At 49.4% G+C, this 20,739-nt stretch overlaps 1 protein-coding gene across 2 annotated transcripts in view; it reads right to left on the bottom strand.

Annotated features, from left to right (window-relative positions):
• Positions 1-20,531, bottom strand: part of sema5ba (sema domain, seven thrombospondin repeats (type 1 and type 1-like), transmembrane domain (TM) and short cytoplasmic domain, (semaphorin) 5Ba) — a 142,110-nt gene extending 121,579 nt beyond the window's left edge. For both annotated transcript variants that reach the window (XM_064329668.1, XM_064329670.1), the window contains exon 1: positions 20,377-20,531. The gene's annotated coding sequence lies outside the window, so the exon portion shown is untranslated. The remainder of the gene's footprint in view (positions 1-20,376) is intronic.
• Positions 20,532-20,739: the final 208 nt, after the last annotated feature.

The following is a 20,739-nucleotide window of genomic DNA, read 5'->3' as shown; positions in this document are numbered from 1 at the left end:
CGTTTCGGCATTCATCATTTTTTTTTATTATCTGTACTTGTTTGTGGCTGTTTTCTTATGCTAATCACATAACCAGGATTCACACAGAGCCAGTGGAGCGCTAACCGGCTCACACAGAGCCAGTGGAGCGCTAACAGATTCACACAGAGCCAGTGGGGCGCTAACAGGCTCACACAGAGCCAGTGGGGCGCTAACAGATTCACACAGAGCCAGTGGGGCGCTAACGTGCTCACATAGAGCCAGTGGAGCACTAACAGATTCACACAGAGTCAGTGGGGCACTAACAGATTCACACAGAGCCAGTGGGGCGCTAACAGATTCACACAGAGCCAGTGGGGCACTAACAGATTCACACAGAGCCAGTGGGGCACTAACAGATTCACACAGAGCCAGTGGGGCACTAACAGATTCACACAGAGCCAGTGGGGCGCTAACAGATTCACACAGAGCCAGTGGAGCGCTAACAGATTCACACAGAGCCAGTGGAGCACTAACAGACTCACACAGAGCCAGTGGGGCGCTAACAGATTCACACAGAGCCAGTGGGGCGCTAACAGATTCACACAGAGTCAGTGGGGCGCTAACGTGCTCACACAGAGCCAGTGGGGCACTAACAGATTCACACAGAGCCAGTGGAGCGCTAACAGATTCACACAGAGCCAGTGGAGCGCTAACAGATTCACACAGAGCCAGTGGGCGCTAACAGATTCACACAGAGTCAGTGGGGCGCTAACAGATTCACACAGAGCCAGTGGGGCGCTAACAGATTCACACAGAGCCAGTGGGGCACTAACAGATTCACACAGAGCCAGTGGGGCACTAACAGATTCACACAGAGTCAGTGGGGCACTAACAGATTCATGGCTAACGGATTCACACAGAGTCAGTGGAGCGCTAACGGGCTCACACAGAGCCAGTGGGGCACTAACAGATTCACACAGAGCCAGTGGGGCACTAACAGATTCACACAGAGTCAGTGGGGCACTAACAGAGTCACACAGAGCCAGTGGGGCGCTAACAGATTCACAGCTAACAGATTCACACAGAGCCAGTGGGGCACTAACAGATTCACAGCTAACAGATTCACACAGAGCCAGTGGAGCACTAACAGATTCACACAGAGCCAGTGGGGCACTAACAGATTCACACAGAGCCAGTGGAGCGCTAACAGATTCACAGCTAACAGATTCACACAGAGCCAGTGGAGCACTAACAGATTCACAGCTAACAGATTCACACAGAGTCAGTGGGGCACTAACAGATTCACACAGAGCCAGTGGGGCGCTAACGGGCTCACACAGAGTCAGTGGGGCGCTAACAGGCTCACACAGAGCCAGTGGGGCGCTAACAGATTCACACAGAGCCAGTGGGGCACTAACAGATTCACACAGAGCCAGTGGGGCACTAACAGATTCACACAGAGCCAGTGGGGCACTAACAGATTCACACAGAGCCAGTGGAGCGCTAACAGATTCACACAGAGCCAGTGGGGCACTAACAGATTCACACAGAGCCAGTGGGGCGCTAACAGATTCACACAGAGCCAGTGGGGCGCTAACAGATTCACACAGAGCCAGTGGGGCGCTAACAGATTCACACAGAGCCAGTGGGGCACTAACAGATTCACACAGAGCCAGTGGAGCGCTAACAGATTCACACAGAGCCAGTGGGGCACTAACAGATTCACACAGAGCCAGTGGGGCACTAACAGATTCACACAGAGCCAGTGGGGCACTAACAGATTCACACAGAGTCAGTGGGGCACTAACAGATTCACACAGAGCCAGTGGGGCACTAACAGATTCACACAGAGCCAGTGGGGCACTAACAGATTCACACAGAGTCAGTGGGGCACTAACAGATTCACACAGAGCCAGTGGGGCACTAACAGATTCACACAGAGTCAGTGGGGCACTAACAGAGTCACACAGAGCCAGTGGGGCGCTAACAGATTCACAGCTAACAGATTCACACAGAGCCAGTGGGGCACTAACAGATTCACAGCTAACAGATTCACACAGAGCCAGTGGAGCACTAACAGATTCACACAGAGCCAGTGGGGCGCTAACGGGCTCACACAGAGTCAGTGGGGCGCTAACAGGCTCACACAGAGCCAGTGGGGCGCTAACAGATTCACACAGAGCCAGTGGGGCACTAACAGATTCACACAGAGCCAGTGGGGCACTAACAGATTCACACAGAGCCAGTGGGGCACTAACAGATTCACACAGAGCCAGTGGGGCGCTAACAGATTCACACAGAGCCAGTGGGGCACTAACAGATTCACACAGAGCCAGTGGGGCACTAACAGATTCACACAGAGCCAGTGGGGCGCTAACAGATTCACACAGAGCCAGTGGGGCGCTAACAGATTCACACAGAGCCAGTGGAGCGCTAACAGATTCACACAGAGCCAGTGGAGCGCTAACAGATTCACACAGAGCCAGTGGAGCGCTAACAGATTCACACAGAGCCAGTGGGGCACTAACAGGCTCACACAGAGTCAGTGGACCTCGTCACTCTGACTGCATCTTCCCCGCTGTCTTCGCCGCGGTCCAGAGCGGCGGCTAACGGGCTCCGTGGCTAACGGGCTCCGTTTCCGCGCAGCTGCGTCTCCGTGCGAGCACTGGGGCTCCTTTGTTGCCGCGGGGGTTGCCGACACTGCCGGACGCACCTTTTTTTCTCCGAAGCGTTTCTCCACCGCGGTCCACCCCCTCCCACCCCACCCCACCCCCCGCCCCCCTCGTCGAGCATCAATGGGGGCCTTGTCCCGCGCACAGCGCCTCATTGTGCGCAGACATATTTGCTTTAATTCTTCAAACATTTGGCTGACCTGGTGCAGACAGGCAGCCCACTGTCCGGCTCTCCTTCGCCGGTGGTGTTCAGGGGACTCTACCCTCCCCTCGGGGCAGAAGCCGCACCCCACGTCACGCTGGAGGGGTTCCCTGTGAGAATCGGTGAGTCTGTGAGAGGGACCACCACCGCCGCCCCCCCCCCCACCCCCCTAAATTTCCATCCCCTCCTTCGGCGTCCTGTTTAAACCACATTTGCGGTAACTCGAACCCGGGTAGGTCTACAGGTTTGAGAACCGCAGGTCCGAAAAAGAGAGAGGACATCATTGTTTGGGACAGCCTCCTGTGGGGGGAGGGGGGGGGGGAGGGCGGGGCCAAGACACACCTCAAAATCCCACACAGGCTCCCTTTTCATAAAGCAGTGATGAGGCGTGGGGGGTGGGGGGGGGGTGCGTGGGTAGGGTGAGGAGGGGCTAGCACACACCCCCAAAATCCCACACAGGCTTCCTTTTCATAAAACAGCGTGGGCTTACTGAAGTGTGTGTGTGTGCGTGTGCATTACCTGTGGTGTGTGTGTGTGCGTGTGCATATGTGTGTGTGTGGTGCGTGCGTGCGTGCGTGCGTGCGTGCGTGCGTGCGTGCGTGCGTGTGTGGTGGGGGGGGGGGGGGGGCATTACCCGATGTGGAAGTGGAAGAGGGACTACAGGAGGACAGGGACACGGCGAGTCTTACAGGGAGGGATTTAATTTGGGGGTCACGGCGGTCAGGCAGCGGGAGAAGGGGAGCGAGTAAACGCCCGCGCAGCCTCGGAGGGTTCGGCTAATTAAAGCGGAGCCTGAAAAAGCACCGCCGTCCGTCTGCGGCGTGGCCGCGAATTTCATTCCCCCAGAAACTGGGGGGGGGGGGGGGAATTATTCATTTCATACATGGAAATTTGCAGTTATCACTTTCCGGAAAAAAGTTACCCAGTGTTAATCAACGGAGCACTACCCCACTCGTTGACCCCCCCCCCTCATCCCGCGCCCCTTAATTCCTAAGTAAGGAAGCCGCGCGTCGGAACAGGAAATGGAAGTCCGCCGCTATCTCTGACAGGCAGGCGCGTTGCCGCGGGTGCCGCGCGTCGGAACTCTTTGCTCGTTAAGACGCCGCCAGGCTCCTCCCGCTTTGCATGCTAACCGCCCGCATAAGTGATTCGCCGCCGAGCTTGCCTCAGTGCACCCTGGGAAGAGGCTTCCTCTCTCCGAGGCGCGCTGGGGACTTGGGGGGGGGGGGGGGGAGGAGGGGGGGGGCGGACGGGGGAAATTGAGTGGGAGAGCAGCGGCACGCTGCGCAGGAGAGGAAACGCTCTGCCAGCTTTGCCTGTGAGAGAGAGAAGTGGTGCATTCTGGGCTGGAAAAGGCACACGCAGGAAAGCACTGCATTGGGTCCACAGAGGCACCTCGTCCCCACTGGACTCTGTTGGAGTTGAATTCACACTGAACATTTTACTGTGTATAGGAATTTTGAAGCACATTTTTGGACTATAAAAGCACGTAGGCGAACACAGACACATAAAGAGGAATGCATAGGTCCTGGGCCGCAGATCGGGGGGGGGGGGGGTGTAACTGGGACACTCTGTTCTGGATCCAGGCCCGAGGGGGGGTCCCAGGATATGGCATGTAACTATTTTTAATGTGTTACAAAATATATTTTGTCCTGGACTGGAGGATTCCGAGCTGCTGCCCTGCACAGGTACCACAGAGGCACCTTGTGTACAGGAACGCCCCAGGTAAACTGGGACACACACAGAAACACTGAGCTACTGTGCATAGAGGCAAACCCACATTGAGCCACACTGAGATTCTGCTGTGCATAGAGGCAAACCCACATTGAGCCCACACTGAGATTCTGCTGTGCATAGAGGCAAACCCACATTGAGCCACACTGAGATTCTGCTGTGCATAGAGGCAAACCCACATTGAGCCACACTGAGATTCTGCTGTGCATAGAGGCAAACCCACATTGAGCCACACTGAGATTCTGCTGTGCATAGAGGCAAACCCACATCGAGCACACACTGAGATTCTGCTGTGCATAGAGGCAAACCCACATTGAGCCCACACTGAGATTCTGCTGTGCATAGAGGCAAACCCACATTGAGCCCACACTGAGATTCTGCTGTGCATAGAGGCAAACCCACATTGAGCCCACACTGAGATTCTGCTGTGCATAGAGGCAAACCCACATTGAGCCCACACTGAGATTCTGCTGTGCATAGAGGCAAACCCACATTGAGCCCACACTGAGATTCTGCTGTGCATAGAGGCAAACCCACATCGAGCACACACTGAGATTCTGCTGTGCATAGAGGCAAACCCACATTGAGCCACACTGAGATTCTGCTGTGCATAGAGGCAAACCCACATTGAGCCACACTGAGATTCTGCTGTGCATAGAGGCAAACCCACATCGAGCACACACTGAGATTCTGCTGTGCATAGAGGCAAACCCACATTGAGCCCACACTGAGATTCTGCTGTGCATAGAGGCAAACCCACATTGAGCCCACACTGAGATTCTGCTGTGCATAGAGGCAAACCCACATTGAGCCCACACTGAGATTCTGCTGTGCATAGAGGCAAACCCACATTGAGCACACACTGAGATTCTGCTGTGCATAGAGGCAAACCCACATTGAGCACACACTGAGATTCTGCTGTGCATAGAGGCAAACCCACATTGAGCACACACTGAGATTCTGCTGTGCATAGAGGCAAACCCACATTGAGCCCACACTGAGATTCTGCTGGAGATTTTTTCCCAAGGAAAATGTGCCTCGCCTTAGCAAAATATCAAGTTGCTAAATACAGCATTCTCAGCATTTTTTTTTTTGGTTGAATATTTATGAATGGAGACAGTGAAAGAGTGACAAGAGCAGTTAGCAAGACCAGCCAATGGGAATCATGCGATGTAGCCATTTAAAACGCCCGTCGTAAAGAGCACTGCCCTTTCAGCAAGCGGCAAAACGTAAACACTAGCCTGAGCGCTGTTTGACCTCCACGGCAGGGCAGTCTCTGTCGGTTTGGCTGTGGTGGAAGGGCCCTGAGTTTTCTTTTCAACGCGCTTTTTTTTTCTGAGTGGACATTAATCACTGTCACCGCAGTCTGTGTGTGTGTGTGTGTGTGTGTGTGTGTGTGTGTGTGTGTGTGTGTGTGTGCGCGTGTGTGACAGCCCTTTATTCCCCCGAAGAAAGCTACTTATCTCCATAGAAACAACTGCCGGCCTCACCAAACAGGCCGGCGCGGAGAGGTGAGCGGAGCAGGAGCGCGCGCCGGAGTCTAATCGAATGAAGTTGAGCGGAAGGGAAGTTGAGCGGAAGGGAAGTTGAGCGGAAGGGAAGTCTCTGCGCGGCGGCGTGGAGCTCCAGTCCGCCCGGGCGCCATGTTCGCCGCGCTCCCGCTCAGCTCGAGGAGGGCCGTCAGAGCCCGGGCGTAATAAAAGGGGGCCGCTGGGACATCGCCGGGACGCCGTCGGGCAGGAGCCGAGCCGCCCAAAAACAGGGTGCCAGCAGATTCCCAAAGCGGTGGCATGGCGGCTGTGGGACACGGTAAAGCTGGGCCACTGTGGACAGAACCCACCATTCACCAACCCCCCCCAACCCCCCAGCACTGCCCCGGGGCAAAACCAGGGCGGGGGGGGCTCGCCTGAGACCTCTGTTTTTGGACGGCTCAGCTACTGCCTTCACAGAATCCACCCCAGGTCCTTCACAGAATCCAACCCCAGGTCCTTCACAGAATCCACCCCAGGTCCTTCACAGACCAGGAAATGACAGCTCTGTAGAACTCCAGAGAAATAAACCAAGCGGTAAAAATAATGTTTTTAATAAGCTGATAAAACTGGCTCTTGCACAGGTTAACAGTTGAAACGTGACACTGAGAATAAAATCTGCCAATTGCTTATGGTTGAAAATAATAATAATAATAATGTCTGGAGAGTGATTTTCCGGTTCAAAGCTTAGTACATCGATTAGTACATACCCAGATATGCACACATAATATTCGCACAACTGTTAGCAGTAGCAGGCCAGTGTAGCAACAACACTTTCCACTGGCAAAGTGAACTTTCAGATCACAGCACACCTGGCTTCCACAACCACAACCGGAAGGGAAAATGGCAAGATTTGGCAAAAGCAGTCCCACAGAAGCCCACACTGTTCCCAGCCAAATACCACAGGCGTAGCACCCGGCCAGCTGCACCTGCTGCAGTACGTGTGATGCACCAAGACACGTTCACAGAAAACCCTGCTCGGGCTGCGTGCTTAAAATTAATTCAGCGGAATAGGGGAGGGACTCAGGGACCAGGATTTAAACGGAGGTTGCTTCATCAAAGCAGAAATGCTTATGCGTTTAGTAAATTTCAATTAATTGCGTGTTCGCAAAACATGTCAAGGTGATTCAGACAAAGCCATGGGGAGGGGAGGGGGGTGGGGGCTGGGGGGTCTCAGGCTGCACAAATGCACATAATAATTCTGGAATAATTCTGCTGATAATTCTGCAATCAAGCGAACTCGCCCCCAGTGAGTTACAAAGCTGGAGCGTTTTCCGTTAACCTTCCCGCGACTCAATGGGTTTTCACCACTTCAAGTTCTTTCTTCCCCAGCTCGAAGATAAAATGACTCGTTTACATAGTCGTTCGTTTCTCAGTCCAAATGAAACGGTTGCTTTTCATCGTAATTAAGTTCCCAACATGATTAGACTCATTTCCAGGAGTCTCCGTCAGAACCGAGCGGGATGATGAGAGCTAGGTGGGAAAGCGGCTGCTGCTGTTTACGATTCATTTTGAAGTGGCTTTTTGAAAAAGCTGACGAGCGATTTGCCACTGAATTATCAGAGCGCCACGACGAGCTCGCCTCTCTCCCCAACACAGCCCTCAGGCTAGCGAATGCATTTAACACTGTCGCCAAGACAACTAATCACGGTCTGTTGCTAAATCGGTTATTTAAAAAAACACACACAAACATAAGTATTCCCTTAATTTAATTAAAGCCAGTGTTTATGTTTGCGGGTAAAGGCAGAAGTGGGCGTGTATCACTTCCAGTCCGCGAGTGCTGAAAGCAGCGAACATTCTCGGGAGAGCTTTTTTGTTTACTGTGACCAGAATCCGTTGAATTAACGACATCACTGCGATCTGCGGGAGAAGAAAATTATGCGCACGAGCGAAGCAGACCGGTTCTGTAATAAAGGTCCTTGGGGTCTCTCCTGCCGGTTCTCCGGTTAACCTGACGGCCGCCCTCGGAGGCGCAGACACCGCGAGCGCCGCAGGTGCCACAGGAAGTGGTAACGAGGGCTGAGGAGGAATACGCAGATAACGGTTTGAAAGTCGTTCCGGGAACCCCTGAGTGAAGTTCGCTTTCACTCCAAAGTCAACGGGGACAGGATGATGACGATGATCCATCCATCCATTATCTATACCCACTTATCCTGGTAGTGGGTCACGGGTGGGTGCTGGAGCCTATCCCAGCATGCACTGGGCCAGAGGCAGGTATACACCCTGGACAGGCCGCCAATCTATCGCAGGGCACACACACCATTCACTCACCATTCACGCACACACTCACACCTATGGGAAATTTGCAGTGATGATGATGATGATGATGACAAGGGCAAGATGATGATGCCACTGCACGAGTACTCCCCCCCTCCTCTTTACGTTTTCCCAGGGTCCCTTGCGTCTTATGACCCAGACGGGCTCCCGTAGCTCCTCGGGGCTTTAAATCTCCAGCGTTCCCACAGCGTGCCACAATGGTGTTAACATCCATTTCCCCCCCCCCATTCCACAGGCCGACCGGCCCCCATTGAAAGAGATCCCCCCCCCTTCTCCAACACTCCACGGCTGCGCTTTCCACAGCATCAATGGGAACAGTGTTCCCACCCCCACAATGGGGCAGATCGATTGTGGGCTGCCCCCCCCCCCCCACCCCCTCTCCCTTGTGTTCTCCTCATTGAAGCCTTGCTCCGCAGAGCGGGGGCAGCGCATTGGGCGAGGGAGAATTCCAGCACGTCCACGCCGACATGCCACCTTGACACGAACGCGACCGGCTCCGACAATGGAGCCGCACTGGAGCGCGGGCCGGAATGCTTTCTCTCCTTCTGAAGATGCACTATTTTTTTTTTTTTTTTTTAAACTCGCTTTGAAACCCAAAAAGTTTGGCAGTTCGTTTTTTCTTTTTGAAAAAAAAAAATAAAAAGAAAAGTAGAGCCATTTCACAGAAATTGTTCTAACGGCACAAAATTGTTCTTGCAGCTAAAGAAAGGACCCAGACTGCAGCCTGGCGACTTCGTGGGGAACAGTGTGAAGGTGTGCGGAGCGCGTCAGCTACGAAATTTCTATTTTCTTTTCAATTATCTGCCGGAGTGAGAGGGAGAGACAGACGACGAGGACAAACTGAAGCCCAGCGGCAGCATCAAATATTAATTGACAGACTCCGCTCGGCCAGGTCGTGTCAAATTTCACGAGCCGACGGCTCTGCACTGACCCAGCAAGGTGAGGTCACAGACACCGAGGACTGGAGCGGTGTGCGGTGGAATGGTGAGTACAGCTGACGGGCATGAGTGGGGTGGGGGGGAGGTAGTGGAACTGAATACCCAGGGCCCCAAGGTGGAGGGGGGGTAGGGAACGGAGTACCCAGGGCCAGGGGAGGGGGAGGTGGAACGAGTACCCAGGGCCCCAACGAGGGGTAGCGAACGGAGTACCCAGGGCCCCAGGGGAGGGGGGGAGGAGTGGAACGGAGTACCCAGGGCCCCAAGGCGGAGGAGGGGGGGGGAGGTAGTGGAACGGAGTACCCAGGGCCCCAAGGTGGAGGGGGGGGGAGTGGAACGGGTACCCAGGCCCCAAGCGGGGGGGGTGTGAAACGGAGTACCCAGGGCCCCAAGGCGGAGGAGGGGGAGGTAGTGGAACGGAGTACCCAGGGCCCCAAGGCGGAGGAGGGGGGGACTAAAAGCTTTGCTTTGGTCTACAGTTTAAAAGGGGTCCCCACAGAGTCTGCACAGGGCCCAGAAATCCGTGCCGCGCCCCTGTCACAGCCCGGAGGAGCGCCGCTGCGCCAAGACGAGCCTTCCAGGAATCAGCGATTCAGGGATTCAGGGATTCAGGCCACGCGCGCCGATTTCCAGCAATCAGTGACCCGCCGCGACGGCTTCCCCCCGCGGGACGGAACAGCCGCGCAAACCTGAAGCAGCAGCCCGCGCGCTTCCCCCCCCCCGCCTCCCCGCCCCCCCCCTCCTTTTCCACCGGAACATAACAAGCAGCCCACCCTCCCAAGTCATTGAAACATTCCTGCAATTTGTGAGGAAATCAGTCAAAGCAACAACTACACTCGGTTGTTTTTTTTTTTGTCTTCCACTGCAGGCTGAATAATGGCGCAATACATCAAAAGCAACAAGTAGCCGTAATCTGAAAACCAAACAGGACGCCGCTTTTTTCTTTTCTTTTTCTTTTTTCTCCTCCTCTTCTTTACTTTGTTTTCCCTGCCCCCCTCCCCCCCCTCCCCCTCCCCCCTCCAGGAGCACGGCGCAAATCAGCAAATATGTCACCCGCACGATGCGGTCCCCGCTGCCAGCAGAGAGGGGAATTAATGGGGCTCTCCGGGCTCCAGCTGGCACGGGAGGGACGGGGGTGGGGGTGGGGCATGGGCACAAGGGGAGGGGGGGTGTCATGCTTTTGGCAGGGCATTCTCAAACCCAGGTGACAAACAAACTCGGGCCCCCTGGCGACGGGCCGACTCCCCCGTTCCCCCCGAGCGGCGGGTGAAGGGGGGGGGATTTGGGGGGGGGCGCGGGGAACTTCAAAGCCGCGCGTCTCCGTGCCGTTCTATCTGATGTGTCTGCCGAGCGGGAGCAGAGCTCGAGCCGATTTGCGGTGTTTACACTTTCCCGCGCGGCTCGGCTGTTCCGCCGGAACGCTGAGGAAGCCGCGGCTTTGACAGGCATAGCAGCCGAGCCCAGAGCCGCGAGCGAAAGGTCTGATCTCCGCGACGTGACAAATATGTCACCATCATCATCATCATCATCATCATCATCACCGCTGCCTGGGCGCGATACTGAAAACTACACGGCGCTGAAGCTGTATCTGTCTGAGGACCGGGCTGAAAACACGATTACCCCCCCGCTCGCACCCCTTAGTAAATTAGTCTGATATGCACAACCACAGCAAAATACTTCTAGAATGCGTCGGCATTAAATAAATACAATTACCGTCTGTTTAAGATGAACTCATGTGCGACGAAAATCTTGTGTAATGATTAAAAATAAGTCTGTTATGATTTTTAAACTTGACTGTGAGGGGTGAAGTCCATGACAATTCCGACGGTTCGAGCCTGTAGCCTTGATTACAAAAACAACGACTCCATTAACCAGTGAGCTCATGAGCATATTCCTCACTGTCATTTCAGTTCAGCAACGATGGACTGAAACAGAAACACTGATCTCTACGTAAACTTCCACCGTTAACATTACATTGCCTTTCAGGCATTTAGCAGATGCTTTTATCCAGATCAACATACACAACTTTTACACAGCATTTACACTGCATCCAGCTGGACATATACTGAATATACAGTTGGATATATGCTGAAGCAATGCAGGTTAAGTACTTTGCTCAAGGGTATAATGGCAGTGTCCTACGCAGAAATCAAACCTGTGACCTTTAGGCTACAAGACGAGCTCCTTATCCATTATACTACACAGCCCTGGAGTCCATTCAAAATAAATGTGGGTCTGGTAACAGCTATTTGATGGTGTTGACTGCTACTTAAGGCTGTCAAAGTCAACAAGTCAGGTTCTTCCACCAAAACACTAAATGCGCATAACTTAGCTGATGCTAAAAATACAATGGAATGCTAAATTATACTTATATAACCCTTATTATATAGAAGAGCTCTTGGAGATCTATCCATTCTTTCTGATGATTTCCATTGGTGTTGGCCAGACCATACAAGTACATGTTTCTTTCTTGGGCTACTAAAATAATAATAATAGCTTTGTTGGCACTAGTATATTAGTATAATAATATAATAGCACTATAATGGGTTTTCTCAGAGAATGCAACACATTAAAGTTGGACATTTAGTAGCTCATATCTATGATGTGCCAAGGCTTATGAAATTATCCTTTCATCTTAATACAGTGATGGAACCATAAGCTTTGGCCTTACTGCTCTGTCCAATCAAAACAGGCGATTCAAACCGCTAAACGCCGCAGCCCGCCACGTGTCTGCGAGGCTCGAGAGTCCCGTCGAACAGCTGCCGGTTTCACAACCGGAATACCGAGAGCCGCGATTTCCTATCCAAACAACGGGCGCGATTATTCAATCGGATAATTGAGAGAAACCTGAAGGCAGACGTTATGGAGTGAGAAGCGTCTGAGGTGTAATAAAGGCGGGAATCGAAAGTTAGCCCGTAAACCGGTCATAAAGTGTCCGCAGTCGAGTTAACTAACCGCAGCCTAACCGCAGATTTATGTGCCCACAGAACGGAAATGAGAAACCGGCACCAAAGTGGAGAAGACAGAAGTAATCTTCATATCTGTGCAATTATACAGGAAAAACGGTGCTCTACTGATTTGGTCAGGTCTGTGTCCATGACTGACATTAAAAGTTTTGGTCTCCATCATCGATTAGTTCAGAGCTCACTGACATGACACCTCCTCCACATTGTGATTTTAACAGTTGAAAAGTAGGTTTTTTTTGGAATGATTGTTTTTCAAAATTCTAGGTCAGAGTTCCAGAACTCCACTGGTTTCAGTCACCAGTAGTGATTGTGACATCAGCATTAGAATGCTCAGTCAAGAACACTGTAATCACACATTTGTGATCAAACACCTTAAAGGGTTAATATACACATTAATATACATGTATAATGTGTCATAATGGTGAGTGCACATGTCATCTGCAGTATTAAAATCTGTTTAGTTTCCAAGCCCGGGTTTCCTTTTGTTCTACAACTGTGTAATTACAACAAAACTTGTGCGATGTAGAAAGCCTATCTTTTATAAATAATTCTGCAAATAATTGACAAAAATGCAGCACAAACTGCTAATAAAATTACTCCATATCCCAGCTACTGTTTGAACAATTCATTTATTTAACTTCAAATAATTGAAAAAAAAAACATGGCCTTTGATTCTATTCCACATGAAAATTAATTTTTCATGATGACTTTGGTCTCGACAATCTACAATTACAGACCTCATTGATGTGAAATGACGTGGAACATGAAACAATATAATATCCAGCGTGCGGCAGTCATTTTCACATTACTGAAGGAGAGAACTGAATTCTTTTTTTCTTTTTATGACATTCTTTTTAAATTTATTGCACCAAAGCGGCAATTCAATTTGCCTACATGTAAAGGGACCTGTACAAATCAAAAATTAAAGATAAGGCATTCTTTATTTGAGGCATTTGTAAGAGGTTAATCGCCTCTCTTATTGCGTCATAAAAACAGCCCCTTCATAAAGACGTCCTGCTGTGAGCTTAACGTGCGCTTTTTATGAATGATGCACCTGTAGACCAGAACGCAACTCTGACCAGGCCACTGCACCTGTGTCCAGCAGCCCGCCAGGCCAGCATGTGATTGGCCACAGCGTCACCCAGAGAATAAGGGCTTCATTTTAATTGGTTCAACTGGCTGGGTACTCCCCTCCTCACTAGAGAACAGTGCCTCTGCTGGTCAGTCAGGTACCTGCACTCTGCCTGAATCATGTCTGTAATTACAGTACTACGGTTCTGCACAGCTCAGCTAGTGTAATAAGTGAGAAGAAGCACTCCCATAATTTTTAAACAAACTCATAATTTCAATTTTTTTTAAATGCAATAAATCTAAAACAGACTATTTTAAATAAATTTTTAAAAATAACCTAAAAATAAATATAAAAATAACCATCAAAGAACAGTGAGTTCACCCGAGTGTACGTTTATTCTCTGAAATGTCACTGAGTAACTGCAAAAAAAAAGTTAAATTAAACTGTGCTCTCTGTATTGTGCAATCAGCGTGACATCCAAAGGCACATCAGTTATCTTCACACTGGGAGAAAAAAAAAAAAAAAAAATCTAGAGGGAGGGCTGGACTCCCCACTCAAAATATCATTACCGCCTTCACGCTAAAGGCTCTCCATTAGTCAGGGGTGCTTACTGCAGCACAATTAGCCCCCGCCTCGGCGGCCGGGGTCGGAGTTTCCATCGTCTCGTCTGACAAATTAACTATTCATTTCGCCGCCGACATCGGACGACTGCTCCCCGGCCGCGCTGAAAATAAAGACCGCGATTCGTTCCCGGAGCCGTCACTCAAACACGCGTCCGCAAGCACGGCGAGAGCAGCAGAGCCCGCCTCCGCACTCACGCACCGTGACGTAATGATCCTCTTTAAGTGGCCTCTGTGTGGCGTGATAATGGGTAAAGGAAGGTAGGGCCCTAGTAACCTGAAGCTCACCTCACCCAGGCGGGACGCTGCCATTGTACGCTTCAGCAAGGTACACCACCTGAACCACTTCGGGATACGCTGCATGGCCCAAAGTGTGCGGACACCTGACATCCAGCATCTCACCCAAAACTATGGGTGTTAATATGGAGTTGGGTCCACCCTTTGTTGCTAAAACAACCTCCACTCTTCTGGGAAGGCTTTACACTGGATGTTGGAGCACTGCTGCAGGGATTTGCTTCCATTCACCCAGAAGAGCATTAGTGAGGTCGGGCACTGATTGGGCGATTAGGCCAGGCTCGCAGTTGGCTTTCCAACTGATCCCAAAGGTGTTGGATGGGGTTGAGGTCAGGGCTCTGTGCGGGTCAGTCCAGTTCTTCCATGCTGTTCTCAATGAAACTATTTCTATATGGACCTCGCTGAGTGCCAGGAGGCATTGTCATGCTGAAACAGGAAAGGGCCTTCCCCAAACTGTTAGGGAAGCACAGAATTGTCTAGAATGTCATTGCATGCTGTAGCATTAAGATTTACCCTCACTGGAACTAAGGGGCCAAGCCCAAACCAAGAAAAACAGCCCCAGACCAAGGGGCATCCAGATACGTTTGGTCATATAGTATTTATCCAGCTGTATAAATGGATACTATGTAAAAAAAAAAAAAAAATAATAATAATTCTGGATGAGAACATCTGGTAAACACCCATAATGCACTGTAATGTAGTATAATGCAATGTCATGACTCATAAATAGAAGCAGCTGTCTGTGGCAGGCCATCCTTGGTAGCAGCAGTATGGAGTAGCAGGCAGGGCACCGTACAGTGGATCTGACCCTCATGCGTTACCTCAGCTGCACCGGTCCACAAAAAAATAAATAAATAATAATCCAGCGGTACAAGTGGTTCTCAGAAAGAGCAGCATCTTCGAGTGTAAACAGCGGAAGCCTGCTCAACAAATTTAAAAATAAAATGCGCATTGGGATTCCTCTGCGCGTCGCAGGCAAGACCGAAAGGACTGACAGACGGCTCGGCAGGAAACTGCGATGGCGGATGGGGGGGGGGGGTAGGGGGCTTTTGGTTACAGCTTCGTTTCTGTTTATTTTTTTTATTTTTAAAAAAAATTATATTTCTCTACATCGGTGATTGGTCCCTTCCCTTCCATAACATGGCTTTTTAAAATAAATTTTCTCCTTCAGAATCATCCCCCCTCCCCCGTCTCTTCCCCACCGTCACACGGCGGCGCTACGCCACGGCGGTATCGCTACGCTACTGCGCGATCATCATGCTATTGTGAGTAGCACACGCTACATTGAACCCGATCGACTGATTGGTCGGTTTATGGAGTCACATGACCTCTCGCCCTCAGGCGCCCCCCAGGTCTCTCTTGCAGGGGATAAATCAGCACGGGCAGACGGTCCCCCCCCCCGACCCCTCTCCCTCTCCCCCCGCCACCCCAAAGTCAGGGTTCGCACCGAGGACAGATGGTGGCCATCACTCGCCATCGGCAGAGGGGTGAAAATGTGCCACAAGTTAAACAGCGTCAGCATCTGCCTGCCAGCTCCCCTGACGTACTGGGAGAGTGGGGGGGGGGGCGACCAGCCCATGGGGGGGGGGGGGCAGCCCGTGCACTACATGGGCCGGGGGTCTGACAACGAGACCAGGCGCAAAAATAGTTTCAGCCGCACGAACAGAACAGGGTTCGACTCACCGCCGCCGGCTATCCACGGAGGGGAGGGACTCCGATCGGCTGATTACGCTTTCAGACTGCGCACCTTTTCCATAAATATTATTGCGAGACTACTCCCCCATGTCACGAATGCTAATCCCTGTAATAGGCTAAATTTATACAATTCACCGATTAGCGGCATCCAATTAGACCACATTACTGCCACAACAGAAAATTCCAGGGAGCATAAAAATGTGAATTTATACCTTCGGTGCAGCAGAGCAACAAAGCTAATATGGGAGACAGAGCTCAGGTAAAGCTTCTCAAGCATTCCTGCATGTTCAGCACATATATGTAAATGTTAAACACACAGGCATATGGTGTTAAATAAAGGGAGACTAAAGAAGACTGTCTTATGGCTGCCCAATATTATGCACCACACCTTTAAACATGCACATACTGTTAGCAGGGTAATTTTATAAGTTTCCCCGTGTTCTGTGTATATACGACACAGGGTGTACCTCTGTCTAGCAGTCAAGTTCCATGACTTTCACCTTTTCCAGCAGACTGCAGAAACGTGTTAGACATGTCGATTCTTCCATTTGGTAATACCGGCGGCGAAGACAGGTTAGGTTCCCTGCATTAAACATTTATCGCCATCGTCCTCTCAACTGATGCTTCAAAGTGAGCAATAATTCATGCGACAACGGCTTAGAGACGCACGTTAAAAATTTGATGAGGTCCATCAAGTCATTATTTTCATCTCCATCATACTTATTCATGAGCTGGCCACGCTGTTATCAAACGCTATTGTATTTCGCCCCACCCCTTGTGGTCACTATGGGTACAATAGGATTGCGACAACTTTCCTGACAAGGCCTCCGTTTAGATTGTCTTTCAAAGAAACTTGGCGCAGTTCACAGACCGAGAACTTACAAGAGCCCTCATAAGTTCATTAAAGATGAAAACCAAGGAGGTTGCTTAACATGTGAATGGAGAGGCTAGCAAAACACTTCAATGGAACACTTTTTGCATCGGCACATATGAATATTAATTGTACGGCAGAGGCATCTGCTCAAAGTTTAATACAAAGCCACGGGTAAATTTTTCTTCTTCTTCTTCTTCTTCTTCTTGAATTAACAAATGAATTGCTTGACCAAGTGCAATCTGAACACTGCATTAGTCTAGAATTCCAATGAAGACGAGGTTTGCAGCAGTGTCAGTAAAATCTATTTTTAAATTCTAACGGCTAAATTTTAACGGCTTCCACGTTCTCAGATGCGATTGACTGGCACAACAAACCCAGTCAGACAGACAGGCCCAGAAGGCACGAAGGGAATCCAAAATGTGCCCTAAAAAGAATCATTTTACCTGTGGGTTAAAAGAGTAGCTGATGGGCCGAGGTTTAGAAACGTCTACATGCACAAACACTCACACCGGCAGACAGACAATGTTGCGATTTTGAAGAAGAAAATAGCATAACCAGATGGATGTTTTTACCACTTTACAACGGATGGGGGGGGGTCGGGGGACAACAACGTAGACACAGGACAGGGCACAGCATCAGCATATATATTTCCAAATGCATTAAAGGGCCAGAGATGAAAATCGATTACATTCTGTAGGCAAGGCTGATAACGGTACGGGAGGTGTAAATGAGTTTATAGAGTGAAGCTCAAGCTATTTGAAATGTGAGGCGCTCGCGCAAGAGAGACCGGACTACCCCCAATTTAGAAAGCCGTTTAACAAGAGACGAAAAAGCGCCAGATTTCTGCAGAGGTCTGACATCAAAAAGTATGATTAACATACCGAATATGAATGGATTCTTTTGTGTCTCTCATTAAAAACGGAGCTCCTGAACATTACAATAAATACATTAATGAACAGACTGTGGCTGTCTTAGACAGGCTTGAGGAAGTGAGTGCATGCAGTGTTTTCATTTTCGGGAATAGCCTAAGCTCACTATAACACTGAATAATTATGTTAAAAGGGCAGTAATAGACACGGAGGCCGGTTTCCCCGTGCAATATGCATCTGATCACAAGGAACTAAAGCCCTAAGGTTTAAGAGCACTTGGCTTATTCAGAGTGTAAACAACAGCCAGACTCGAATAATGACAAATCCGCAGTTTGAACAAAGCGCGGACTAGGGGTGAGCGCGAGGGCTGTAAACAAGACGCCCTGGGCCTAATCGCTCGCGCTTAATTAAATGTGATCCAGTACACGTATCAGGCACGCACCGTTCAATGACACCATCGCCACGCAGCCGCCGTTTATTTTTAAACACGGATGTGCTGGCAAATCTTGCACGGGCAGGCTAGGAGCGATCCATCAGCTTCTGGCTTGGAAACAGACAGTCTATCAGCGTGTTAAAGGGGCATAAGCTTCCCGATCTTTTAACTCCCGGAAGTGAAGGTTGAGGAATCAAAACAATGTGGGACAGAGCGATTACCATCTCCCAGTCCCAACCCCACTCCAATCAAAAGATAAATAAATAAATAAATAAATGTAATGATGTTGCTGATTCAATCACAGAATGGAGGCATCACCAAAAGTGAAAACCAATTCATATTTTTACAAACGAGAATGCAGTTGGATAAATTAGTTAACCGTCACGTGCTGTAGCACATTAGGCAGAAAGTTATATTCCAGACTTGAAACGAGCTTATTAAAATTACAGTTAAAAGATGAACCATGGCATCACAGTTCACAAAGCCGCTCAACACTGCCCTCTGTCGATTCTGATACAAATTAAGATTTCAAACTGAGCCCAAAATACCAGTCTTTGAAATATTATTCCTTCTGCAACAACACTATAAATTATTTTGAAATTTCTCACCTTCAATAACCAGTCGCAGGGATACCGTTTCACACTAAGCCTTGTAGCCTACTCAACTACGGTCGATTTTGAAACTACAAAATCTAACCTTTCTTGGTATTTACCTGTATTACACTGGCTTAAATACTGTAGCAAAATCACTGATATAATCACACGCACACAGGGAGAGAGCAAGGCTGCCAGGATTAAAAAAAGATTTAAAGGACACTGTAGTTTCTTCAATAATGACATTCATTTGATCTGCATTGACTGTTTATTTATTGTTACCAGCGATTAAGAGCACGCGCTACATATTTAAGTCACCTATTCATACAATATAACCGTTTGAAGCCCAATTCGTCCAGCAGTTCGTTGCAACCTGGACAGGGTGCACTGCGCAGGGTGACATTAGCGGTCCTTGTGAACGATAAACCCGAGAGCTGTCAATCCGCGGACACAAATTCAGCGAGGCGAAACGGGCACGGGCACGCAAGTTCTTTCTATTCGCTGCAACTGCAAAAAAATAGAACACCCGCTTTCCCGTGATCAGTCAAAACAGCGGTCACTTCTTACGAAATGATTCACAATATTCGGGGCATAACATTCTTTATCACACCGCGTTCGAAATACAACAGGTTTCTTCCATAACCCACGAGAGTTGTTGACAAATAGGCTATGCATCATCGTCTTACCGTAGTTTTAAAATAAACAGCACAGAAATACAACGCCTGCCTTCTGTTGAACTTGAAGACACGTTTGAAACTTAGATTTTTTTTTTAAATCTCAAACGTAGTCTTCCTGGCAACAATAAGGCTTGGTAGTACAAATACCATATAATTTAATTATCGTAATTATTAAGCACTGAAACACGAGAAGAACTTTGAAAGTACTAGACTAAATTGAAAACAACTGCAACAAAAACAAGTTATAATCATAAAATAAAAAATAACATACCATCAACTGTCTGAGATACCAATTGTTTACTAATAAAGTAAGCAAACAAGTGTCCAACACGTTAATACAAATTTAGCGACTTCCGCAGGTTTTTCGCCTACCTCTGATCCTAAGAGGGAACGTGAGCAGCAAGTAAAAATGTGGCTGTATAATAGAACTGCTAACTGATGCACTAAACAGATTTATACAGCGGGTGAGTCTTAAATAACGATATGTGGGCTCCTTCAACGGCAAAGCAAATGCATTGGTAAATAATAATTAAACACGCAGCTACAATACCGAGCTTTTCCAAAACATCCAAACACAGTCGCCAAGGAATTACATCCAAACAGAATAACCGATTTCGAGCCTTCTGACTTCGTCGGAACTGAAAGAAATGGACAGGCTCGAACAGTGCAGGATACGAGGAGACAATCGCTGCAGCCTGTGTGGGCTGCAATACAGCTCTGATTCGGCTACGATGTGATTTTTGACAGTTTAACAACATCGTTTTGACACAATAGCAAAAAAAACTATTTTATGCATCTTAAAGCATTCAGTTAAATGTATTTTAAAATATAAGTAAGCATCACCCGCACATGCCATGGGAACGCAAGGACTCACGAAATAAGTTTTACATACTGCTTTTCAAGTCTCTGTGCTTGAAACGATTCAAAATTGCTCATAGCGTGCGAAAAAAACAACAACAAACATCAACGTTACCTTTCCTTGCGGCTCGAGCATTGGAGTTTCCAGAAGGCTTTGAGAGACGCACGAGGCAGCGCGCGATATCACCTACTCCTGCACCTCAGTGGCAGCGTATCCACTTTCAGACAATCCTTCGCACTGAACGACTCGCAGCTTCTATCTGCGCTCGCCGCGAGCTCGAGCTACTACAGGGGAAGTTACAACCGACGCTGGTGTGGGGGGTGCTAGAACCGGGAAAAGTTTAAAAATGAGCGACGTATAGCCGACGTGAAGGAACGTTTTGCAATAAAATGTGTTATAACGTAGACCACATTATACTCTGTCTAAGGATTATGATTATTATATATAACGTAAAAGTTACATATTCTTGTAGTAAAG

Source organism: Anguilla rostrata, chromosome 3, assembly GCF_018555375.3.
Source record: "Anguilla rostrata isolate EN2019 chromosome 3, ASM1855537v3, whole genome shotgun sequence".
Lineage (NCBI taxonomy): Eukaryota > Metazoa > Chordata > Actinopteri > Anguilliformes > Anguillidae > Anguilla > Anguilla rostrata.
The sequence above is the reverse complement of the archived record's forward strand: the minus strand, read 5'-3'. Positions and strand labels throughout refer to the sequence as shown.